At 43.9% G+C, this 21,008-nt stretch overlaps 1 protein-coding gene across 1 annotated transcript in view; it reads left to right on the top strand.

Annotated features, from left to right (window-relative positions):
- MMP16 (matrix metallopeptidase 16) overlaps positions 1-21,008 on the top strand; it is a 645,160-nt gene that overhangs the window by 60,714 nt on the left and 563,438 nt on the right. The window lies entirely within an intron of this gene.

The following is a 21,008-nucleotide window of genomic DNA, read 5'->3' as shown; positions in this document are numbered from 1 at the left end:
CAGATGCACAGACTGAATAACAAAACTGCTGCTCAGCAAACCTTTCCTAGCCATCACATATATACTGTTGTAAGTTTTGTTTCTCCTAAATCATGTGAATTCTCCTAAACTAACTTATGATCATATATGGATTTTCCTGTTTCCTTCCATCACACAATATAGTAATATACAAAAATGGCAATTTCTTGTATTCTACCATCCTCTCCTACTTGTGATCACATGCACACTTTTTGGCAATTGGCTAATTCCTTATCAGAAATGCGTGATCACAGCATGGAAAACCAGCTAACAAATAAGTAGTGTGAAACACCGGGAGTGGCATAATCGAACGCGAACGCCCATCTCTATGGGCGTCTATCTCCAAGAACGGGTACGTGAAAGGGCGGGACAAACCGTATTTTCGAAAAAATGGGCGTCCATCTTTTTTCTGATAATACGGTTTGTGCCCGGCAAATGCATCGGATTTGTGCGGATTTCAGCTGGGCGGTTTCGTTTTTCAGCAATAATAGAAACCGAAGGCGCCCGGTTCAAAAACGACCAAATCCAAGGAATTGGTTCATGGGAGGGGCCAGGATTGCAGTATCAAGGGTGATATCAAGACATAACTGATTGTGAAAGGGGAGGTATGATAGCACTTATTGTGATGACCATAGTAGCCAAGAGGAAGTATAGGGTTATAAAAGCTTAAGCCAAGGGTCAAGAGTTTGAACTTCATTCACAAAGAGAGAACAACCAGAGTTCAGCAATTAAGAGTGGAGTAACATGATCAAAATGGGCAGATATGATTAGATGTTTGACGGCAGCAGATTGCACAGTTGTAGCCATTTAAGAGAGGAGAGTAGACCAACATAGAGAGAGTTACAGTAATCCAGACAACAGACCACAAGGGCCAGAATGAGAGCACAAATAAGAGAAGGTAGAAAGGCAGCTGAAACCTCAGTCATTTCTCTTTTCTGCATCAGGCACCTGTGGTAGCATATGCTGATCTTTTAGCCTGGAAATCCACAGATCTTAGACACCTCTTTGCTTGATTTAAGTTTGCAGCTTAGTTAAAGCTAGCAGGCTTGTTGTAAAGCAGAAGTTTTTCACAGGTGACCTAACTGGCCATATAAGATGCATCACCCTGGCTGTATGGAACTCCATACTTCTCCAGACTTCTTTGAAAGAAGGATTATCATGGATCCCTGAACAATCTTTACTACTTTCCTTCAAAATTCTGACTGATAGACATCAGTCTATCATCTCTTACCTCATTCTAAAAGAAAGTCAGGTTAGGAGCAGAGAATTCCTCTTTGTGGACATAGAAGGCACACAAAGCTGCAGGAAGAAGGGCCCTGAGCTAACCATTTCTCCCATGCGCCAGGGCCATTTTTAGCACAGCGGGTAAAAAAGCTCCCAGACACACATGGCTATGCAGTGAGAGAACTCTTATTGCATGGCCATGCGGCAGAGAGCCCTTACTGGCACCCACTGAGGTGGCAATAAGGGCTCCCACGCTAACCCGGTGGTAACCGGGCAGCACGCGTCAATGCCTAATTACCAACAGGTTATCACTGTGCAAGCCATTTTCAGGGGTTTTCTTTTTCCCCTGGATATACCGCTCACTCGGGGTGGGACTACCACTGGCAGTCGCATTGGGCTGGTGGTAGTCCAGGAAGAGCTAGCTGTAAGCCCGCGTTGGGCTTACTGTCGCTCTGTAAAAAGGCCCCATATTGGTGATCCTGCTACATTTGGGGGGAGTGGGTGTAGTTATTAGCTTGCTACCAGTGGCGTAGCTACGTGGGGCCACGGGGGCCTGGGCCCCCGTATATTTGGCCCTGGACCCCCCTGCCAACGACCCTCTCAACCCCCCTCCCGCCGCCAACCCGCAGTCGCCTACCTTTGCTGGCAGGGGACCCCAACCCCCTCCAGCCGAGGTCCTCTTCTTCCTTCGTTCTGTTTCTGAGTCTGACGTCCTGCACGTACAACATGCAGGATGTCAGACTCAGAAACAGAACGAAGAAAGAAGAGGACCTCGGCTGGAGGGGGTTGGGGTCCCCTGCCAGCAAAGGTAGGCGACGGTGATGGCGGGGGAGGGTTGGCGGCAGGAGGGGGGTTGAGAGGGTCGGCGGCGGGGGGGGGTCAAAGTTGTTGTTGGTGGCGGCGGCGGGGGGGGGGGTCGGCAATGGTTGGGGGGGGGTCGGCGATGCCGGGGGGGGGGCTAAAATGTGCCCCCTCACCTCAGGCTCTGGACTCCCCTCCCGCCGAAGTCTGGCTATGCCCCTGCTTGCTACACTCACTGTAACTTAGATCAGTTCCTTATCTCTTTCTTAACTATACAATGAACTTGTCTTGAGTTTAGCTAACTATCAAATTAACCCAACAGACTCTGTACCACACATCTTGTTTCCATCATGTATCTGCTCTTGGTCCCTCATCTATATCGTAAGCCATATTATAGAAAATCTTTAGCATCATGCTAACATTGTATTATATCTCTGGTATTTGAATTCCAATGCTGTTAAATGTATAATTTTTTATATTGTTTCATGGTAGTTCTGTTATTAGGTTTCAATTTACTGTTTTCAAGTTTACCTTATTTATTGTATTTATGTTTATTCTAGGTTATTTTAATGATGTTATGCTGTTAACAAAATTGTAAGTTTTATGTTACACTGTACCTACTGTATACTGCCTCGGGAGAATCTTTTCATAAAGGCGGTTAATAAATCCCAATAAATAAATAAATAACATGGACAACTATTAAGATGGGTTATTTTACCACAAATCATGCTATTTTAGCATATAGTCTCATTGCATAAAATGAGACCCTGTGCTAAAATTGCACAATGTGTGGTAAATTAACCTGTTTTAATGGTAGCCCACATCGATAACTTCCCCCTTAAAATGTTTGAGGATGAAAAATGTATTTACTTCTCCTAGTACAAGTGCCAGTTCCTTGACTTTTTTAAAAGATTTCTAATAAATAAGGGCATCTCAACATACAAACCACCATTGATCTTGGAGGTGTTAGAATATTAGAACATAAGAACAGCCAAAATGGGTCAGACCAATGGCCCATTTAGCCCAGTACCCTGCTTCCAACAGATCAAACGGAAAAATACCTAACATTATACCTATTTCACAAAAATTATAATTTCTGTCCTTTAATTATTCATTTCTTAATTTTTTATTATTAAGTCTAGCGTATAGGCTATGAGATCTCTTATAGCCCACAGCTATTTCAGATCTGCAGCACTTATGAACATATTAATCATTTGCCTCTAATACTACCACATTTTAGTCTAAACATTAAATTTTAATATTTCATTTAAAAAAATAATGATAATTGGCAACCAGCGACCCCAGTACTTAACTGATACATCAGAGTCACAGCGCTGAAAACAGTTGTTGCTCCCATAAGTGCTGCAGATCTGAAATAGCTGTGGGCTATAAAAGATCTCATAGCCTATGCGCTTGTCATATGATGTCTCTTTGCTAGATTTAATAATAATAAAAAAAATAATAAATGACAGATTAAAGGACAGAAATTATATTATGGGCCCTGTTTACTAAGCAGCGTTATAGGCGCGTTAACATTTTTAAAGCGCATTGACCATGTACGCTCATTAACCATGTACATGCCTACAGTATCCCTATAGGCGCCTACATGGTTAGCACATGCATTAAGTGTAGGCGTGCTAAAAACACTAATGCACCTTAGTAAACAGGGTCCTATATGCAGTGCTTTTATTGTGCCAGTACGCGCCAGTAAGGCGTACCGGCACTTTTTTTCTGAGGGCCGGCTCACTTGCCCGCATTTAGCTCCCCGACTTTCTGTTCATGCCACCCTGAGTTGAAATCTTTTATTTTACCTTGAAGTTGCAGCGGCGAACCGGCAGTGGAAGCAACAGGCAGGCTCACCTCCAGCCTTCCCTTCCCTCTCAGAATCCCGCCTTCCTCTGATGTAATTTCTTTTCCATGAGGGCAGGATGCTGAGAGGGAAAGAAACGAGGCGAGCCTTCCTGCTGCCTTCACTGCCGCTGCTGCTGCCGCTTTCGACTTGCAGTAAAATAAAAGATTTTAATGCAGGGCGGCAGGAATGGAAAGTCTGAAAGCTGAGGATGGGCAGGTGAGGCTGGGGCTGGAACTGGAAGTCGGGGGCAGGTGGAGGCTCGGGCAAGTCACTGGACATGGAGGGGAGGGGAGGGCAGGTGCAAAAGAGAATCGCTGGACATGGAAGGGAGGGCAGAGGATAATCGCTGGACATGGATGGGAGGGAAGGATAGGGGCAAAGGAGAATCGCTGGACATGGATGGGAGGGCAGGGCAGGGCAGAGAGGAGAGTTGCTGGACATGGATGGATGGAAGGGAGGGCAGGAGAAATTCTGGGCACGGATGGAGGAGGGGAATCAGGAAGGAGATGCACATGGTTGGAGGGGAGGGGAGAGAGGAGTAATGCGGGGCATGGATGGAGTGGAGGGCAGGGAAGAGAGGAGAAATGTTGGAGGGAAGGAAAGACAGAGGGAGGAGATGCACATGGATGGAGGGGAAAGGAGACAGGAGAAATGCTGGACATGGATGGAGGAGAGGGAAGACAGAGGAAGTAGATGCACATGGATGGAGGGGAGGGGAGAGAGTTTAAATGCTGGGCATGGATGGAGAGGAAGTGAGATGAACATGGATCGTGGGGAGGGGAGAGGAAAAATGCTGGACATGGATGGAGGGGAGGGAAGACAGAAGGAGATGCACATGGATGGAGGGGAGGGGAGAGAGTTGAAATGCTGGACATGGATGGAGAGGAAGTGAGATGAACATGAATCGAGGGGAGGGGAGGGGAGAGGAGAGGAGAGGAGAGGAGAAATGCTGGACATGGATGGAGGGGAGGGAAAACAGAGGAGGGGATGCACATGGATTTAGGGGAGATGAGAAATTCTGGACACGGATGGAGGGGAGGAGAGAGAGTTGAAATGCTGGACATGAATGGAGGGAAGAGAGAGGATGTGTGATGAACATGGATGGAGGGGAGGAGAGAAGAGAAATACTGGACATAGATGGAGGGGGGAGAGAAAAAATGCTGGACATGGATGAATGAGAGGGAAGAGAGAGGAAGGAGATGCATATGGATGGAGGGGAGGGAAGGGGAACAGAAGAGAAAAACTGCACATGGATGGAGAAAACAGGCAAAAGCTGGATCCACTCTATATCTCCTCCAGTGAAGTCTGCGGAGGACCAAGCTTTTACTTATGGATGTAGGGCAAGAAATGAAGAAGAATGGAGGAAAATAAAGAAATAAATGGAAAGGAAGCCCTAGAAATGGAGCTAAGGGAACAGATAGAGGGCAGCAGAATGAGAGACTGGGACCAACATGATCAGAAAAAACAAAGTCACCAGACTACAAAGGTAGAAAAATCATTTTATTTTCGTTTTAGTGTTTGGAATATGTCCAATTTGAGAATTTGCATCTGCTGTCTTATTTTGCACTGGGTATACTGGAGCTGTAACAGCTTACAGAAATTATTTATAATGAAAAAAATCATGCAATTTTTTTCTCCTATACTGGTATTTTCAATGATACCTGTTTATATGCGCCATGGCTGGTATAAGGGGTGTGGCTACCATAGGAGCAGGGCCATAGATGGTGACCCCGCCCATAATGAGTACCGGTACCTTTTAACCTACAAAAAAAGCACTGCCTATATGTCTTAGGTATTTTGCCATTTGCTCTGTTGAGTACTCCCTTTACTGAATAGATTATGTTTTTAGGAGTGCTGATATTGTTTGTTAGAAACCCAAATAGTAGCAATATTCTAATGCTACCAATCCCAAGGAAGCAGTGGCTTCCCCCATGTCTTTATACCTGTGTTTTGAAAAAGTATTATTTGCTCTATTCATCTAAAAATGCCTCAGACATTGAATTTTCAGGAGCTTTGGCCAAACATCTCTCCATAAATTTCACAAGATCATCACCTTCCATTCCATCTGGTATCTGCAAAGTTCTCACAATTTTTTCCTCCTAGTATTTAAATATCAGGGATCAGAAGCCCCAGAGGGTTCTCTGATGTGGAATAGAAAGCCATTTAAAAGTTTTTTTTTTTTGGGGGGGGGGGGGGGGGTTCACAAAAATAAGCCTTTTTCTTGTACTCATTATTGGCACTAATGAGGTTCTTTGCATGAATTTACATTATAGTTGTACGTTAATGCAAAATTTAGGGACCCTTTTACGAAGTTGTGTAGGCGTGTATGCACGTCCTACATGCACCAGTTTTGAACTACTGCCCAGCTACCGCGTGGCCCGGGCGGTAATTTCATTTTTGACGCGCATCCGCTACGTGCGCCAGAAAATATCTTTTATTCTCCGGTGCGCAGTGCTATCCAGGTGGTAATCGGCATTGTACTCATGCTGACGATTACTGCCTGGTTAACGCATGTGACCTTACTGCTAAGTCAGTGGGTGGTGGTAAGGTCTCATGCCCAAAATGGACATGTGCAAATTTTCATTTTGCCGCACGTTCATTTTTGGCCAAAAAAGGGCGTTTTTTGCAGGTTCACTGAAAAATGGACCTGTGAGCACCCAAAACACACATCTACACCAGTGCAGGCCATTTTTTGGTGCACCTTAGTAAATAAACTTTCATGTGAAATGGACTTGTGCAAACGTTTACTACTGAGAACTACACTTTCCAAAAGTGTACTTTCAGGCTTATTTTCAAAAGAGAAGGACGCCCATCTTTTGACACAAACTGGAAGATGGGCATCCTTCTCACAGGATCGCCCAAATCGGCATAATCGAAAGCCGATTTTGGGTGTCCCCAACTGCTTTCCATCGCGGGGATGACCAAAGTTCCTGGGGGCTTGTCGGAGGCATAGCGAAAGCGGAACTTGGGCGTGCCTAACACATGGGTATCCTCTACCCATAATGGAAAAAAAAGGGCGTCCCTGATGAGCATTTGGATAACTTTACCTGGTCCACTTTTTCTTACGACCAAGGCACAAAAAGGTGCCCATACTGACCAGATGACCATCGGATGAAATCGGGGATTACCTTCCCTTACTCCCCCAGTGGTCACTAACCCCCTCCCACCCTCAAAAAAGAACTTTAAAAATGTTTTGTGGAAGCCTCTATGCCAGCCTGAAATGTCATACTCAGGTCCATCGCAGCAGTATGCAGGTCCCTGGAGCAGTTTTAGTGGGTGCAGTGCACTTCAGGCAGGCGGACCCAGGCCCATCCCCCCTACCTGTTACACTTCTGGTGGTAAATGTGAGCCCTCCAAAATCCACTGTACCCACATCTAGGTGCCCTCCTTCTCCTGTAAGGGCTATGGTAGTGGTGTACAGTTGTGGGTAGTGGGTTTTGGGGGGCTCAGCACACAAGGTAAGGGAGCTATGTACCTGGGAGCTTTTTCTGAAGTCCACTGCAGTGCCCCTTAGGGTGCCCGGTTGGTGTCCTGGCATGTGAGGGGGCCAGTGCACTACGAATTCTGGCTCCTCCCACGACCAAAGGGCTTGCATTTGGTTGTTTCTGAGATGGGCGTCCTTAGTTTCCATTATCGCCGAAAATCAGAAACAACCAAGTCTAAGGACGACCATCTCTAAGGATGACCTAAATGTCAAGATTTGGGCATCCCCAACCGTATTATAGAAACGAAAGATGGATGCCCATCTTGTTTCTATTATATGGGTTTTCCTGCCCCTTCACCGGGACGTTCTGCGAGGACGTCCTCAGGAAAACTTGGGCGCCTCTTTCGATTATGCCCCTCTTTGTGCAAAACATGGTGCAAAATGAGAAGACAATGATATAAAACATAAAATAGAGTAGGATATCACAATTTTTTTCATTTAATGCAAGACTTAGTGCTTTGGTGTCCACCCTTTCCAATGTTTCCTTGTTATTCAATTAAATTGCAAGTGCCCAAATCTGCACTTGCAATTTTTTGTGACTTTTATAGAATTTGGCAGTTAGTCTTCTATTTGATTCTTATACTTTAACCAGTTAACCAATTCACATTCCATTTTCTATCCCTTCCTCTACCTTAGAGATTCTATATGCTTGTCTCATGCTTTCTTGAAGTCAGATACAATCTTCATTTCTACTACTTCCACTTGGCAGACATTCTACACAGTAGGATATTTATTTATTTATTAGGATTTATTTACTGCCTTTTTGAAGGAATTCACTCGGCAGTGTACAGTAATGTATCACCATATCTTCCAACATGAAAGGCCATGCCTTCACTTTACCTGCTCTTTTTTGAAATAAGGAGAACTGTGTTGTAAGGGAAAGTGATGGGATTTGATTCTGTGATTATGATCAAAGCAGTTTTCATATTATATACAGTGGTACTTATTTTGTAAATCAGTAATAGAAGGTTAAGTAACTTGCCCTGAGTCACATGACACCATAGGCGGCAACTCCGTGGGCACTGTGGGTGCTCAAGTACCCCCAATATTGCACCCACCAGAAGTTTGTGCACCCACCAGAAGTTCGTTCCCTCCCTCCCTCCTTCCTTCGAGTTCCAGGCCCCCTCCCTCCAAATTTTAAAAGTCATCTATCTTACCTCATTGGGGTTAGAGCGGCAGCAGCGGTAAAAACCATGCAGGCTCGGCTCGGTGCTTAATTTAGTTTTGCCTTCTGTCTCTCTCCGCTCTAGTCTCGCCCTCATTTCCTGTTTTCGCAAGGGCGGGGACCAGAGCTGAGAGAGACAGAAGGGAAAACTGAACTAAGCACCGAGCCGAGCCTGCATGGTTTTTACCGCTGCTGCCATTCTAACCCCGACGAGGTAAGAGATTACTTTAAAATTTGGAGGGAGGGGGCCTGGAACTCAAAGGGAGGGGGGACCCTGGAACTGGGGGTAGGGGACCCTGGAACTGGGAGGGAGGGAGGGACCCCCCCAGAACTGGGAGGGAGGGAGGGGGGGGGACCCTGGAACTCGGGGTGAGGGAGGGAGGGAGGGGGCCTGGAACTGGGAGGGCCTGGAACTCAGAGGGAGGTGGATGGGAGATGAGGGAGGGGGGACAGGAGAGGGGGAGGGGGATGGGGGAGGGGACAGGGGGAGGGGGAATGCACCACCCGTAAAAAAAAGAAAAAAAAATCAGTACCCCCAATCATTTTGAAAAGTTGGCTCCTATGCATGACACTGCAGTGGGAGCTGAACCAAAGTCCCCTGACTCAGGCTACTGCACTAACCATTGGGCTACTCCTGCACTCCACTTCTGTTCTGTTTACACAGTTTATCACCCTGTGACCTGTGCTGTCTAGATTAACTCATAGATAGAAACCCACTAAGTGACCCATCCCCACTAATCAAATTAGAATTTCTCTGGTGACATTTCTTTGCTCAGAATGTAACTTTTGCTCCTATTGTTCATCCCTATAAATGCCTACTCCTTATGGGTAAGCTACTATTCCACCTACCCCCCACCCCCTGTCAGATATCTCCATTTTAGACATAAAGCTCCAACCTGGCTCCTGAGTCCCTTCAACTTCTCTCCATGTACCTCTGTAACCATCATTATCTTTCCTGCTTTAGTCAGTTATTCAGAAAGTCCTCACACCTTAATTGACCTAGAAGCTACGCAGCACTCTTAATTTCAACAGTCTATGGTTTGTTCCTTGTATACTTAGTCATAATGAAATTCTCAGATGAAAGATGATTGGCTTTAGCTAACTGTCTAGTAATACAACCAAAGCATGCTGTGAGGGCAGTACGACCTCCCTTTTAATTTCTTCTCTCTTACCATGATTTTCCATCACTATCGTCTTTAGCAGTTGCAGTTTCCTAACCAGGGTAGGAAGGTTCCATTGCCAGCAGCCCTTGTTTGTGGCAATGGATAACCCTGCTTTCATCTTTTGACTCCATTGGATGCCACAAAAGTTGCTTCTGTTTGGCTTGATTCATTCCTGATCAAGACAGTTCTTTCAAGACAAGTACTGGAAAAGAGAGAAATTATATGTGCATGACATACTGAGCTTTGTCTTGGTCCTTTGTGAGCAGATAATCTTATGCATGGTTGCTAGTTCAAGGGAATGCTGTCTTAGTTTTTATGCCCAAAATGTAATATAATACTGAGCAGAAAAATAAAATCGGTTAAACAAAAATAATGTGGTCCTGTCAGGTTACACCTTGGGCACATGAGTCCATGTTAATTATGGTTGCAGCCCAGGCTAGCATATTGCACCAGCTCATCTTCTTTACGCTTTACTCTTGTGCTCAGTTCTGAAGTGATATAATGGCAGAGAATGTCAGTTGGAGCCGTGACTGAATGTGGTTGACATAAATTGAAAAATAAAGGTAGGAGGGGAGTTAAATGCTTTTAGTAAGGGATGTCCAGAGGCATAAACGGCAGGGATGCAGGACCCACAGGCAGGCAAACAACTTCATTGTTCACTGACCTGATTCAAAGAAATGATGGCCGGAGGACACCGTGAATTTCTGCCCCTGAATATCTGTCGCTAATACTGCAGGAGTGCTTAACAATTTTTATACAGGCGAATCCCTGACAATGCACACATTGATTCATTTTTTTCTAGAACCTTGTATGAGATTTGAGCATATGCATTCCATAAATACTTATATTTAGAAAGAGAAAGCCTAGGATTATTTTCATCTAGTTTTTCTTTGTATTTACAACAGAAGCCTGTGAATTACTTCATGGCGTGATGAGCATGTTTGAAAGACAAACAATGATTTACAGCTCAGCTAAATCAGTGGCATTCATAACAAAAACCTACAGGGATTACTTATGCTTTTACAGACGCATTCCCTTTTCTTTCTTTATATATTACTTTCTTCTTTCTAAGCTGCCAACTAATTCTAATGCATGTGGGACGTGAGTTAGGCTTTTTTTTTTTTTTTAATCTCTTTTCTCCAGGCATTCTGGGATTTTTTCTATTTGTAAATAGTAATGCCTAGTTGAAAGCTCTGGTACTACCTGGATTTCAAAGTGAAAATGTGTCTGCTAATACCCCTGTGGCTCCTATTTCTAGGTCATTATATTTGTCTACTTATAATAATACCTTTTATATATATATAAGATCTGTATCTTTTATTATGGATGTGTCATCCTACTAAATAATTTCCTCTCAAAATTCTACTTTACTATGTCTTATCCCAGTAGTTTCCCTCTGACACCTCAGGGATTCCAGCTTCAGTTGAAATGGCCTCTGTTAGCCTGTGGTGCCAAGAGTTAACATTTCCAACTACTTGGAGACTTTTCACTATTAAATAATCCTTCTCAGCTTTATCCAACCAATTCAATGACAGTCTTCATCCTGACATTAGAGACTCTGGCTCAGACCATAGCTACCCAGAAGTACAGTGCTGAAGACATATGAGCAGATGGGGATAGCTGCCAGCAGGGCGGGATTAAGTCATAAGCAAACTAGGCACGTGCCTAGGGCCCTAATGTTTAGGGGATCCTTCTCAGATTGTAATTCAATGGCTTCCAAGATAGATTTTTGCCCTGCTAACTCAGCTGCTGGCAGAAAGAAGATTTTAAAGGAAGAGATTGAGGGACTTCAGAAATTGCTGCTCGTAAACCTCTGTCTGTTCTTCCCTTTCCTTGTGCATTGGACTACAGTCTGTAGGAGGAGTTTGTGATCAGCCCTTCTTACCTGCTGCTCCTTCCTCTGCCAACTTTCCACTGCAGCCAGAACCATGTAGGTCCCTGTTTTCATTGTATATATACTACAAAAGGGTCTTCTTTATAGGAGATTTCAATGTATATATAAAACATGCATGGTTGCCTATGGCTCACCAAAGAGTTAGTGTTGCTGTGCCGCCAGTCCTCTTTCCCAGTTTCCTCTTCTAGTCATAGGCTCTGTGTAGTCTTCCCTTCAACGTCCTTTGAGGGGAAGGATGTAAAATAAACATCCAGTACCATGCTCCTTGCTTGTAAGTCACGGACAGCACACAGGGCGGCAGTAGCCTCAAGAGCCCCATGCCACCTCTAGAGACTGGCAGTAAAGGAGATAAAATATACAAACATTCCTCTCCTGTGGGATATTTCTCTTTGATCATGTACTCCATGACTGAGTGAGTGCTTTGGCAAAAAAATCAGAAGAACAGTAACCCTTGCAGTCATGCAAACAACTCAAACACAGCAAGGGTGCAAAGGAAAGAGCAGCAGACAATGTATGAGGATTCTTTGCTAGCCTTTATGAAAGCAGCAAGGTATTAGACATCACGTCTATTTCATTAAGGCTAGCTAAGAATCCTCATACATCCAATGGAAGACTCCTGAGGAAGGCCTTTTTAGGCCGAAACACGACTTGTGTCATGTCTCAGATGTTATAATTGTTTGGACATTGTCTGCTGCTCTTTCCTTTGTCACTGTCAGACTCATGAGTCCTTGTGCCGTGCAGAATACTGATGGGTCCCTATGAGGAACAGGACCCAGGTCCCAACTCGGTGGTTGGGCAACCCTGAGGCTTCACCTGTGGTGACCACCGTTCCCCAGGGGTTGAGTCCCTAGGTGCAGGCAGCTGGCAGAACTTAAGAGGGCAGGGGCCGATGAGAGCAGGCAGCTGAGAGGTGGAGAAGGTCTGGGCTTTAGATTGTAAGCAGGGACTGTCCTTCTATGTTAAATTGTACAGCGCTGCGTAACCCTAGTAGTGCTTTAGAAATGTTAAGTAGTAGTAGTAGAAGTCCTGGGGACCAGGGGCCGGCAGCAGGCACATAGAGTAATCCGGGTACGAATTGGGTCAATAGGCAGGCAGCAAGCATAAAGAGTAGTCAGGGTACATGCTGGGTCATTAGCAGGCAACAGGTACAAGAGTAGTCAGAATACACGCTGGGTCAATAGGCAGGCAGCAGGCACAAGAGTAGTCAGGGTACACACTGGGTCAGTGGGCAGGCAGCAGGCACATAGAGTAGTCAGGGTACACGCTAGGTCAGTGGGCAGGCAGCAGGCACAAAGAGTAGTCAGAGTAGTCAGGGTACACACAGAGTTCAGGAACCAGAGAGAAACAAATAACAAGCAAACGGCAGAGCAAAGCAAAACCTACTAGAGTAGAAGCCGAAGCATGGAGCCCAGGAAAAGATCAGCTGATAAAGTGCTGGAATCTGACCTCAGCAGGAGCCTAGCAGGGAGAAAGAGAACTGCCATATGGAGAGAGAGAGAGAGAGAGAGAGAGAGAAGAAGAAGGAGGAGGGAGCAAACAGTAGCCAGTAGGAGAGGAGCAAAGGGAAGGGAGCACTCTGATAGGCCACGCGGGGCGAAAGGGGGAGAAGCTGCGGTAACCGACCACCAATTCCTGGCGGAACAGGGAGGCAGAACAGAAACTCCAGGGAGGAGTTAGGAGCCAGGCAACACGTGGCGCATTGTGGCGCTGTACCGGGCAAAAGGCAGTGCCGCCCGAGGGGCTGGAAGCGTACGCTGCGCTGGTTAAGGCAGCGCTGCAACAGAGCCCCACGCTGCTCAAGGACGCTGTTGAGATAGGGGATGTGACAGTCACCCTCGCTGTGTTTGACTTGCTTGAGGAAGTGCTTTGGCATCCATCCTTCATTAGGGATGAGACTCTTGGCTTCTGAGACCTCAGATGTGTTCAGGGAGGCAGCAAAAGAAAAATTAAAATGGCAGCGTTCCTTTAGAAATCTACTATTTATATTCCCCATGACATGAGAAAGGAAAACAGAAAGATGGAGAGGACCCTGTTAACAAGCTATGCTAAAGTGTCCATGGCTACCACCAGCGTGGGTCTTTCCCATGCGCTGAGGCCACTTTTAGCGTAGCGGTAAAATGGACCAATTTTCCCTTATTCCCATTAATAGGCATGTGCTAATTTCCCCATTACTGCATGGCCATTAGCACATGAGCACTTAATAACATCTATTTTCTAGGTGGAAAGGATTCATATGCTAACCATGCGCTCATCGGCTAGTGCGCAGCAATGTAGCTGCACTAACCGATTAGCACAGTACACGCCTACTCTCCGCCTCCAGACAAGCCCCAGCGCTAAAAAATAAATTCTATTTTTAGGGTGTGGGAAGCGCACACTGATCTTAAAATTACCACAGGACACCTGAGCGTGCCCCATGTAGTGCTTTTTAACCTGTAAGAACACCATCCTGGAAACATTTTTCTCAGGCTTATTCTGCTAGGGTGCTGAGTCCTAGGAGGGGACTAGTTTAACAGAGAAGCCTGTGGTACCTGGGGTTCACTCTCTCTCTTTGCCACTCACAACCATAGGAGCCGACTCTGTGGGTGCTTGAGCACCCCCAATATTGAGAAAATTCCTTGTATGTGTCCAGGTAGGGAGTTATTTCCATTGGGCTTAGCACCCCCAATAATTTTGAAAAGCTAGCTCCTATGCTCATAACCATTTCTACAATTCTGGTCCAGGGTGTGTTCTGAACCACAAAGGGTAAATAGTAAACTGAAAAACAAAAACAAAATGTAATTCAGTCAGTAAAATGTAAGTTAGTACAATTACACTAACTTCTGTTCTACAACTCTCCCTTGAAGTGGGGTTCCCTATGTCATTTTTGTCTCCATGAGCATTTTCGGGAGCAAGAGACTTGCCTCAGAATGTGATCATAGGTTTCTCCTGTGGAGCCTGATCCTAGTATCAGCTATCAGGGTAATTTCCTATGCCCTCTTCTTTTCTCTTCTCAGGCACAGTGGCACCATTTGCTTTTGGGATATTCAGAGGCTCCCTTTTCTCTTACTACTACTTAACTACTACTACTTAACATTTCTAAAGCGCTACTAGGGTTACGCAGCACTGTACAGTTTAACAAAGAAGGACAGTCCCTGCTCAAAGGAGCTTACAATCTAATGGAAGAGGTGGGCTTTGAGCAAGGATTTGAAGATGGGCAGGGAGGGGGCTTGGCATATGGGCTCAGGAAGTTTATTCCAAGCATAGGGAGAGGCGAGGCAGAAAGGGCGGAGCCTGGAATTGGCGGTGATGGAGAAGGGTGCAGAGAGGAGGGATTTGTCCTGTGAGCGGAGGTTTTGGGTAGGAGCGTAAGGGGAGATAAGGGTAGAGAGGTAATGAGGGGCTGCAGATTGAGTGCATTTGTAGGTTAGTAGGAGAAGCTTGAACTGGATGCGGTACCTGATCGGAAGCCAGTGAAGTGACTTGAGGAGAGGGGTGATATGAGCATATCGGTCCAGGCGGAAGATAAGACGTGCAGCAGAGTTCTGAGCAGATTGAAGGGGGATGGATGGCTACGTGGGAGGCCAGTGAGAAGTAGGTTGCAGTAGACAAGGCAAGAGGGTAATGAGAGAGTGGACGAGAGTTCGGGTGGAGTAGAGGTACACTTCCATTATCAGTATAGTGGTGTTGGTTCTCAGGCTGGGTTAGCTAGAGATTCTCTCTCCTGCCTGGTGGTACAATGCCTAATGGAAGACTAACAGGAAATTGCCTTTTAGATGGGATATGTATTCTAGTTCAAATTTCTCTTCAAGAAAGGTCCCCTACCACCATTATTTCACCAGTGCAGAGAATCCTCCCCTGTTCTGGAAAATGTGTATTACTCTTGTAGTGACATTAGAGGTCTTGGCCTTCAAAGCAAGCCAGAGGTTTTTGTGCCTCTATAGATGTATTAAGGAGGCAGCGTACAAGATCAACTGCCAAAGAGAAGGTGTCTGGCAGGGACAAGGATGCAGTAGAATGTGGCATGCCTCTCCAGTCTTGCATCTACATTGAGGCTCACATAAAATAAGCATACTGTATGTGCATGTTTTGATTGGGGATTGAGAGATCAAAGGTGTCATCTCTAGGATTGAAGGAAGAGGATCATAAGATTATAGAGGCTATCTCTGGAGTCGGGAGGAGGGGGGCTTGAGGGGCCAAAGGTTAGGGATCTAGGGTATCAGTGATCTGAGGTGAAGTGCCGCATTCTACCTTAGATCTCCAAAGCCAATTTGCAGGTCCTTTACACCTGCAATGACTTGGCTTTCACTCTTCAAGGTGATTTCTCTGCATCTGGCTTACCATTTTTTAAAATGTGCTGTCTGCACAGTTCCTTGTATGAACAAGCCCCTTTCTGCATCATCTATCCTCTAAATTGTCTGCTAAAAACTGGTTTACCCTGCTCAAAACCGAGCGTACATTACTGCATTGGCCGTTTTACCAAGAAGTGGGGAAAAATGGCCCTGCACTGGTGGCGGGGGCTGTTTTTCCTGCGTGCCAGGGCCATTTTTACTGCAGCGGGTAAAATGACCCCAGGCACACATGGCCATGTGGTAAGAGAACTCATACTGCATGGCCATGCGGCGGGCAGCCCTTACTGCCACCCATTGAGGGATTACCGCAGGGTTATCATCGCACAAGCCATTTCTGAGGGTTTCTTTTCCCTCCAGAAATAGCGTACGCTCGGGGCGGGACTACCACCGGTGGCCACGTTGGGCCAATGGTAGTCCCAAAAGAGCAAGCAGTAGGCCTGTGTTTGGCTTACTGCTACTATGTAAAAGGGCCCCTAGGTTTCTTCTTCTGCTTTATCCCCTTTCTGGGGAGTTTACAATTTGAGTGGGTAACGTACAGCTACCTAATAAATCTAGACAACTATAGTTAGCCACCCCATAACTGTACATTTTCATAGGCTTTGATCTAGCTGTAGATAGCTAGATGGCTTTGACAATGTACATCAAATCCTTGAAAATCCATTTCATTGTGACAGGAATAATGAGTCTTAAGCATTTCATAATGAAATTGCTAATGTATTATGGTTTTTCTTGGTAGGAATTTAGTGTAAAAAGGCAGGTAAATAATCACACAACCTTACAACAATATTCAGGGCCTCTGAGCTGTGGGTATTCAATCATAGGATGAATTTTGCTTCCATGGACCAAGCTCAACAAATTGCATTTTGGTGAGTGAAATGAGTTAGTTCACAAGGAAAATCAAGTCACTTCACAAGGAAAATCAAGTCACTGTCTTAGATGGAATAGCAAAGCTATATCAGATTGAAAGATGCAGTGGGACTTTATGTTTATTTCATCCTTGTTCAAACACAGTAACAATTCTGACGCAGTTTTAAGTGGTTTATAGGCATTGATATCTTTGATATGCCTTTACTGTTCCATATAAGTTCATCTGTGTAAAAATATTTATTCAGTTTTCTAAGTGAATGTGTACACCAATGTACATTTGAAGGTCAAATGACAAGGAACAGAGAAATAGAGGTTTTTTTTTTCTGTGTCTTAAGTCTGAGATGAACAGCGTGCCCAGCTATAGTAAGCTGTTATTAAGACTGTCTTGTCAGCTGCATGTTTATTTCCAGCTTTTGGTTTATCCTCTTTAGTGAAGAATAGTTGTTTCCTCTGTGGTACTTCTTAACAAAACCTAACAATTATTGCTGGACAGTGTGGCACCCTGTAGCAGTCAGAAGGTTAGTATAAATATTCCTTTTCTGCAGAGATTCATCTGAAATTGAAATCTGGATCTGTCCTTAGGTAAATTACTTTTAGCTCAATAAGGACAATTTTATAAAAATGAATCTAAGTGGAATATGAAAAAGGGACTTGTTTTTTTTTGTTTTTTTTTTTTTAATAAAAACATCAGAGGCGCCTATCATGGCACCCAGAATCAGTCCCTGTCTCATGTACAAATTTACAGCTGTTCCAGAGGTGTAAAAGTGTGTGTGCAACTTACATATTTAATAAAATGTATGCATACTTTTCTACACTGTTCCAGCCACATCTCTAGGAATGCCTATATAAGATGTCTAATTATACATCATCTGGCATCTGGCTAGCACATGTATCAATCTATGCATGCAAATTTTATGAGAATCGTTTTCTACGTGCATATGTGAAAATGCATTTAGGCTAATTTTCAAAAGAGATAGATGTCCAAAAGATGACATGTCAGCATTTGGACGTTTATCTCACAGAAACACCCAAATCAGTATTATCAAAACCTCTTTTTGGATGTCTTTCTCTGGTCTGTCAGAAGGACGTCCAAATCTCAAGGGGGCATGCCAGGGGCATGTTTGAGGCGGAACTTGGGTATTCCTAAAACATGGATGTCTTTCAGCAATAATGGACCAAAACAAAGACGTCCAAGACTAAAAAAACTTAGATGTTTTGAGATAGACCTGTTTTTATAACAAATAGGTGCAGTAGGAATTGAACCCACTTCCCCAGGATCAAAGTCTGCTGCACTAAACACTAGGCTACTCCTCTACTCTACTTAAGAGGTGCCCCAAATGACCAGATGATCACTGGCGGGACTTGGGGATCACCTCCCCTTACTCTCCCAAATCACAAAACATTTTTCCGATCAGCACTTTCAAAAGAAAAAGATAGACCTTTTCCTGTTCTGATTTTGGACGTTTTACAAAAAACGTCCAAATTCAGACTTAGATGTGATATCTAAAAATGTCCTTTGTGCATTTGACTTGCCCAAAGTCACAAGGAGCAGCAGTGGGAATTAAACCTATGTTGCCAAGATCAAAGCCCACTGCACCAACCATTAAGCCACTCCTCCTCTGTTTCAGACATCTTGTATTTGGACGTGTTTTATTCGGAAATGGACCAAAACAAGGGACGTTCAAATTACAAATGATCTTCTCCCCGCCTCTGAATTTGGACGTCTTTTGTAAAACGTCCAAATTCTGATTTAGACATTTCTTTTGAAAATGCACATTATGGGGTAAATTCAAGAAAGTGCACCAAATATTAGGCATGAAAAAATATGGACACTAAGGGCCCTGTGTACTAAGCCGCGCTATAGGTGCATTACTGTTTTTAGCACACACTAACCCCCTCTGTTTACAAAGCTGCACTAGCGGCTGCCGCACGGTAATGCCGATACAGCCCATTCAAAGTGAATGGGCTGTGTCGGCATTACTGCACCGGCAACCACCAGCACAACACGTTTTTGTAAACAGAGAGGGTTAGTGTGTGCTAAAAACACTAATGCGCCTATAGCGCAGCTTAGTAAAAAGGGCCCTTAAGTGTCCTTATTTGCAGGCTCAATGTGGCTTACATAGTACCGTAGAGGCGCTCGCCAATACCGGTATGAACAAATACAAAGTGAGGTTATGGCAGAGTAATGATCTAGTGTGATAGGCATATTGGGGGGTTGTAGGAAGAAGGGTTAGGTTATGTCCAGTACGAACTTTTATCTTGTTGTGTAGCGGGGTTAAGACATTTAAGTTGGATCGTTAGGGTATGCCTTTTCAAATAGGTTAGTTTTTAGGAGTTTCCGGAAGTTTAGATGGTCGTATGTTGTTTTCACGGTGATTGGTAGTGTGTTCCATAGTTGCGTGCTTATATAAGAGAAGCTGGATGCATAGGTTGATTTGTATTTGAGTCCTTTGCAGCTTGGGTGGTGGAGATTTAGGTATGTTCGTGTTGCTCTTGTTGTGTTTCTGTTTGGTAGGTCTGTGAGGTCTGTCATGTATCCCGGGGCATTGCCGTAGATGATTTTATGAATGCGATAGTATTTATTGATTTAATTGTGTATTAGCCCATTCTACTTAATGCCCAGAATGGGTTACACAAAAACATAATAAAACAGCTAAAAAATGTATACAGATATTATATATAAAAAGTATAAGCATAAAACATTAATACTATACAATCCCATAAAATCTATCCATATAACTGTCAAAAATATACTTAAAGGGATCAAGAAGAATTAAAACAATCTAATTAGAATTAAAAAGTTTTAATACCTCTATGGAATTCTAAAAGGTCATTAAATAAGTAAAAAAAATAAAATAAAATAGTATTCCTAACACTGTAAGTCAGGATTTAACAGGAAAGTATGTGGATGCTTTGTACCTGTGCGACTTTTGATGACTTGCAGATAGTTTCACTTTGCAAATTGCCTGAAGGTATATTTGTAGAAATATTATCATACTTTGCACCTGCTATTTATGCAGCTAGACTTCCAGGGCAGAAAGGACATGTATAGAATTGAAAATCCAATTCTACTTCTATACTGTTATCACCCTCCCCTGATCCATAAACATCCTAGAGAAAACCTACTTGCAACGCAGTTAAATATAGCCACACTGTGTAGACATATATATTTATTCATTCTGTCTGTGGCAAGTTTTCTACCAGACATTCAACTGTGTAATTTTCTTGTTGTGTGCCTAGATTCATTTGAATGTTGGACCACACCTATATAAATGCTGGGGTCAGTTTTCAGAAGCTCTGGCTGTTTCGCCTTGAAAAAATGCTGCCCACAGATTTAGGAAGAACAGAGCAAGTAAACTATTTGTTTTATGTATCCTGTAGGCAGACTGTAGACAAGGCACCATTTATACATTTGAAAATCAGTTGTATGTAAGGATTATTTTTCTTTAGCCTAAAAATGCCCCTGGGAATGCTTCTCTTTACTATGGGTGAAAATCTGCACTCAGTTTTGAGCACATGAAAAGTAACAATTTTAACCCAAGACAGCGTAACCTTTTTATTTGGCCAGATACATTTCTGTGCCAAGTGTACTTCCTTGACTGTTCATGTATCTGACCTTGCTTCTCACTAAAATTGACTATTGCGAAAGGTCATATGCTGTCTAGCTCTTTCCATTTATAGGGGAGATTATACTGAATTTTACGGGTGTGAAGGTAAAAAATAATAAATACAAATAAATCAAAACATAGAAAAGAAAATAGGATGATACCTTTTTTATTGGACTAACAATACATCTTTGGATTAGCTTTCAAAGGTAACCCTTCGTCTTCAGATTGGAAATAAGCAAATATTGGCAAATATCAGAATATGTAAGTGAAACACATAGGCTTTCCAATGATAGTCTCACAGGAAGAGGGTGGGGTGGTTTAGATGAGAAATAGGGAGAGCTGGGTGGATAAGGGACAGAGAGATATGGATAGCTGATAAGAAGGTGACAAAGCAATATAATTTTATGGTTTATAGTGGGATAGAAAGCCCAGATCTTTGTTAAGTTCTGTCTGGTGGGTGTCAAAATATTTCATTATTTTGACTTCAAGGGTCTTAGGTTCCTGGATTGTCTTAAAGTTTCATTTCAGTATTCTTACCATATGATCAATGGTACAGTGTTCTGGTTTTGTAAAATGCTGTCCCATAGAGGTGGCACCTTGGTTG

The sequence above is a fragment of the Microcaecilia unicolor genome, chromosome 1 (assembly GCF_901765095.1).
Source record: "Microcaecilia unicolor chromosome 1, aMicUni1.1, whole genome shotgun sequence".
Lineage (NCBI taxonomy): Eukaryota > Metazoa > Chordata > Amphibia > Gymnophiona > Siphonopidae > Microcaecilia > Microcaecilia unicolor.
The sequence above is the reverse complement of the archived record's forward strand: the minus strand, read 5'-3'. Positions and strand labels throughout refer to the sequence as shown.